Consider the following 5,000-nt stretch of genomic DNA (forward strand, 5'->3'; position numbering starts at 1 on the left):
GCTCTGCTGAGGCCTACATGTCAACATTGTTTGTTCATGTCGCTGTTCTGCCAGGAATTTTATGAAAAAAGAAATCCGCTGAAGGTTACTTGATGGAGAAATTGCGATAGAAGCAGCTTTACAATTGTCACCATTCCTTGCTACCTTCATCATTTCCAATGCATTGGAAGGAAATAACAAAGCCGGATGTTAAAAGTGCAAAGTAGTGATTTAATACAAGGACACGCGGATAGCAAGTGTCTTGCTGTTAACAAGAGATGGCCGTTTGCTTCAAGTTTACTTTTCCTTGGATCCAGAATTAGAAAGTAAGTGTTTCTAGTAGATATTGCCCAATTCAATATCTCTGGAAAGTCAAGTCGTCCTAACGGTTTGATTTCATAACCTAGAGCCCTTGAAACATTTCCCCCCTCATGTTTGGGACTTTGTGGAAAAAATCTGATTACGCTGCTATGTGAGATAGGTTTGCCAACTTTTGCAGGAAGGCCCCAGCGAGATTTGAACTCGCGACCCCTGGTTTACAAGACCAGTGCTCTAACCCCTGAGCTATGGAGCCCTTTTGGTTGGAACGGAACACAAGTTATTTTTTGTGTTAGAGGTTCAGCGGTAGACGAGCTGGAGAATGTGAACGCAAGCAAAGAAAAGCTGTCAGAAGTGGGATTTGAACCCACGCCTCCAGGGGAGACTGCGACCTGAACGCAGCGCCTTAGACCGCTCGGCCATCCTGACCTGTGAAACTTGGCATCGGGGGAGACCGATGACGCTCACAGGTCGATCTAATGTGCCGGTAGCTCTGCTGAGGCCTACATGTCAACATTGTTTGTTCATGTCGCTGTTCTGCCAGGAATTTTCTGAAAAAAGAAATCCGCTGAAGGTTACTTGATGGAGAAATTGCGATAGAAGCAGCTTTACAATTGTCACCATTCCTTGCTACCTTCATCATTTCCAATGCATTGAAAGGAAATAACAAAGCCGGATGTTAAAAGTGCAAAGTAGTGATTTAATACAAGGACACGCGGATAGCAAGTGTCTTGCTGTTAACAAGAGATGGCCGTTTGCTTCAAGTTTACCTATATCAAGTTTACCTATTACCTTGGATCCAGAATTAGAAAGTGAGTGTTTCTAGTAGATATTGCCCAATTCAATATCTCTGGAAAGTCAAGTCGTCCTAACGGTTTGATTTCATAACCTAGAGCCCTTGAAACATTTCCCCCCTCATGTTTGGGACTTTGTGGAAAAAATCTGATTACGCTGCTATGTGAGATAGGTTTGCCAACTTTTGCAGGAAGGCCCCAGCGAGATTTGAACTCGCGACCCCTGGTTTACAAGACCAGTGCTCTAACCCCTGAGCTATGGAGCCCTTTTGGTTGGAACGGAACACAAGTTATTTTTTGTGTTAGAGGTTCAGCGGTAGACGAGCTGGAGAATGTGAACGCAAGCAAAGAAAAGCTGTCAGAAGTGGGATTTGAACCCACGCCTCCAGGGGAGACTGCGACCTGAACGCAGCGCCTTAGACCGCTCGGCCATCCTGACCTGTGAAACCTGGCATCGGGGGAGACCGACGACGCTCACAGGTCGATCTAATGTGCCCGTAGCTCTGCTGAGGCCTACATGTCAACATTGTTTGTTCATGTCGCTGTTCTGCCAGGAATATTATGCAAAAAGAAATCCGCTGAAGGTTACTTGATGGAGAAATTGCGATAGAAGCAGCTTTACAATTGTCACCATTCCTTGCTACCTTCATCATTTCCAATGCATTGGAAGGAAATAACAAAGCCGGATGTTAAAAGTGCAAAGTAGTGATTTAATACAAGGACACGCGGATAGCAAGTGTCTTGCTGTTAACAAGAGATGGCCGTTTGCTTCAAGTTTACTTTTCCTTGGATCCAGAATTAGAAAGTGAGTGTTTCTAGTAGATATTGCCCAATTCAATATCTCTGGAAAGTCAAGTCGTCCTAACGGTTTGATTTCATAACCTAGAGCCCTTGAAACATTTCCCCCCTCATGTTTGGGACTTTGTGGAAAAAATCTGATTACGCTGCTATGTGAGATAGGTTTGCCAACTTTTGCAGGAAGGCCCCAGCGAGATTTGAACTCGCGACCCCTGGTTTACAAGACCAGTGCTCTAACCCCTGAGCTATGGAGCCCTTTTGGTTGGATTGGAACACAAGTTATTTTTTGTGTTAGAGGTTCAGCGGTAGACGAGCTGGAGAATGTGAACGCAAGCAAAGAAAAGCTGTCAGAAGTGGGATTTGAACCCACGCCTCCAGGGGAGACTGCGACCTGAACGCAGCGCCTTAGACCGCTCGGCCATCCTGACCTGTGAAACTTGGCATCGGGGGAGACCGATGACGCTCACAGGTCGATCTAATGTGCCGGTAGCTCTGCTGAGGCCTACATGTCAACATTGTTTGTTCATGTCGCTGTTCTGCCAGGAATTTTATGAAAAAAGAAATCCGCTGAAGGTTACTTGATGGAGAAATTGCGATAGAAGCAGCTTTACAATTGTCACCATTCCTTGCTACCTTCATCATTTCCAATGCATTGGAAGGAAATAACAAAGCCGGATGTTAAAAGTGCAAAGTAGTGATTTAATACAAGGACACGCGGATAGCAAGTGTCTTGCTGTTAACAAGAGATGGCCGTTTGCTTCAAGTTTACTTTTCCTTGGATCCAGAATTAGAAAGTAAGTGTTTCTAGTAGATATTGCCCAATTCAATATCTCTGGAAAGTCAAGTCGTCCTAACGGTTTGATTTCATAACCTAGAGCCCTTGAAACATTTCCCCCCTCATGTTTGGGACTTTGTGGAAAAAATCTGATTACGCTGTTATGTGAGATAGGTTTGCCAACTTTTGCAGGAAGGCCCCAGCGAGATTTGAACTCGCGACCCCTGGTTTACAAGACCAGTGCTCTAACCCCTGAGCTATGGAGCCCTTTTGGTTGGAACGGAACACAAGTTATTTTTTGTGTTAGAGGTTCAGCGGTAGACGAGCTGGAGAATGTGAACGCAAGCAAAGAAAAGCTGTCAGAAGTGGGATTTGAACCCACGCCTCCAGGGGAGACTGCGACCTGAACGCAGCGCCTTAGACCGCTCGGCCATCCTGACCTGTGAAACCTGGCATCGGGGGAGACCGACGACGCTCACAGGTCGATCTAATGTGCCGGTAGCTCTGCTGAGGCCTACATGTCAACATTGTTTGTTCATGTCGCTGTTCTGCCAGGAATTTTATGAAAAAAGAAATCCGCTGAAGGTTACTTGATGGAGAAATTGCGATAGAAGCAGCTTTACAATTGTCACCATTCCTTGCTACCTTCATCATTTCCAATGCATTGGAAGGAAATAACAAAGCCGGATGTTAAAAGTGCAAAGTAGTGATTTAATACAAGGACACGCGGATAGCAAGTGTCTTGCTGTTAACAAGAGATGGCCGTTTGCTTCAAGTTTACTTTTCCTTGGATCCAGAATTAGAAAGTGAGTGTTTCTAGTAGATATTGCCCAATTCAATATCTCTGGAAAGTCAAGTCGTCCTAACGGTTTGATTTCATAACCTAGAGCCCTTGAAACATTTCCCCCCTCATGTTTGGGACTTTGTGGAAAAAATCTGATTACGCTGCTATGTGAGATAGGTTTGCCAACTTTTGCAGGAAGGCCCCAGCGAGATTTGAACTCGCGACCCCTGGTTTACAAGACCAGTGCTCTAACCCCTGAGCTATGGAGCCCTTTTGGTTGGAATGGAACACAAGTTATTTTTTGTGTTAGAGGTTCAGCGGTAGACGAGCTGGAGAATGTGAACGCAAGCAAAGAAAAGCTGTCAGAAGTGGGATTTGAACCCACGCCTCCAGGGGAGACTGCGACCTGAACGCAGCGCCTTAGACCGCTCGGCCATCCTGACCTGTGAAACCTGGCATCGGGGGAGACCGACGACGCTCACAGGTCGATCTAATGTGCCCGTAGCTCTGCTGAGGCCTACATGTCAACATTGTTTGTTCATGTCGCTGTTCTGCCAGGAATATTATGCAAAAAGAAATCCGCTGAAGGTTACTTGATGGAGAAATTGCGATAGAAGCAGCTTTACACTTGTCACCATTCCTTGCTACCTTCATCATTTCCAATGCATTGGAAGGAAATAACAAAGCCGGATGTTAAAAGTGCAAAGTAGTGATTTAATACAAGGACACGCGGATAGCAAGTGTCTTGCTGTTAACAAGAGATGGCCGTTTGCTTCAAGTTTACTTTTCCTTGGATCCAGAATTAGAAAGTGAGTGTTTCTAGTAGATATTGCCCAATTCAATATCTCTGGAAAGTCAAGTCGTCCTAACGGTTTGATTTCATAACCTAGAGCCCTTGAAACATTTCCCCCCTCATGTTTGGGACTTTGTGGAAAAAATCTGATTACGCTGCTATGTGAGATAGGTTTGCCAACTTTTGCAGGAAGGCCCCAGCGAGATTTGAACTCGCGACCCCTGGTTTACAAGACCAGTGCTCTAACCCCTGAGCTATGGAGCCCTTTTGGTTGGAACGGAACACAAGTTATTTTTTGTGTTAGAGGTTCAGCGGTAGACGAGCTGGAGAATGTGAACGCAAGCAAAGAAAAGCTGTCAGAAGTGGGATTTGAACCCACGCCTCCAGGGGAGACTGCGACCTGAACGCAGCGCCTTAGACCGCTCGGCCATCCTGACCTGTGAAACTTGGCATCGGGGGAGACCGACGACGCTCACAGGTCGATCTAATGTGCCGGTAGCTCTGCTGAGGCCTACATGTCAACATTGTTTGTTCATGTCGCTGTTCTGCCAGGAATTTTATGAAAAAATAAATCCGCTGAAGGTTACTTGATGGAGAAATTGCGATAGAAGCAGCTTTACAATTGTCACCATTCCTTGCTACCTTCATCATTTCCAATGCATTGGAAGGAAATAACAAAGCCGGATGTTAAAAGTGCAAAGTAGTGATTTAATACAAGGACACGCGGATAGCAAGTGTCTTGCTGTTAACAAGAGATGG

At 45.5% G+C, this 5,000-nt stretch overlaps 1 long non-coding RNA gene and 12 other non-coding genes across 13 annotated transcripts in view; all 13 read right to left on the minus strand.

Moving 5' to 3' along the window:
• Nucleotides 1-480: 480 nt before the first annotated feature.
• TRNAT-UGU lies at nt 481-553 on the minus strand. The gene has a single exon. It is a non-coding gene; the product is annotated as a tRNA-Thr (tRNA).
• Nucleotides 553-5,000, minus strand: part of LOC120919257 — an 8,653-nt gene continuing 4,205 nt past the window's right edge. The window contains exons 1-2 of the long non-coding RNA XR_005744545.1: nt 4,233-5,000; nt 553-1,067 (exon numbers count right to left, since the gene is read on the minus strand). The exon at nt 4,233-5,000 is cut by the window's right edge and continues 4,205 nt beyond it. This is a non-coding gene — a long non-coding RNA (uncharacterized LOC120919257). The remainder of the gene's footprint in view (nt 1,068-4,232) is intronic.
• TRNAL-CAG lies at nt 644-726 on the minus strand. Its single transcript has one exon. It is a non-coding gene; the product is annotated as a tRNA-Leu (tRNA).
• Nucleotides 1,285-1,357, minus strand: TRNAT-UGU. The gene has a single exon. It is a non-coding gene; the product is annotated as a tRNA-Thr (tRNA).
• TRNAL-CAG lies at nt 1,448-1,530 on the minus strand. Its single transcript has one exon. It is a non-coding gene; the product is annotated as a tRNA-Leu (tRNA).
• Nucleotides 2,072-2,144, minus strand: TRNAT-UGU. Its single transcript has one exon. It is a non-coding gene; the product is annotated as a tRNA-Thr (tRNA).
• Nucleotides 2,235-2,317, minus strand: TRNAL-CAG. The gene has a single exon. It is a non-coding gene; the product is annotated as a tRNA-Leu (tRNA).
• TRNAT-UGU lies at nt 2,859-2,931 on the minus strand. Its single transcript has one exon. It is a non-coding gene; the product is annotated as a tRNA-Thr (tRNA).
• TRNAL-CAG lies at nt 3,022-3,104 on the minus strand. The gene has a single exon. It is a non-coding gene; the product is annotated as a tRNA-Leu (tRNA).
• Nucleotides 3,646-3,718, minus strand: TRNAT-UGU. The gene has a single exon. It is a non-coding gene; the product is annotated as a tRNA-Thr (tRNA).
• TRNAL-CAG lies at nt 3,809-3,891 on the minus strand. Its single transcript has one exon. It is a non-coding gene; the product is annotated as a tRNA-Leu (tRNA).
• TRNAT-UGU lies at nt 4,433-4,505 on the minus strand. Its single transcript has one exon. It is a non-coding gene; the product is annotated as a tRNA-Thr (tRNA).
• Nucleotides 4,596-4,678, minus strand: TRNAL-CAG. The gene has a single exon. It is a non-coding gene; the product is annotated as a tRNA-Leu (tRNA).

Source organism: Rana temporaria, chromosome 12 (genome assembly GCF_905171775.1).
Source record: "Rana temporaria chromosome 12, aRanTem1.1, whole genome shotgun sequence".
NCBI classification, from domain to species: domain Eukaryota; kingdom Metazoa; phylum Chordata; class Amphibia; order Anura; family Ranidae; genus Rana; species Rana temporaria.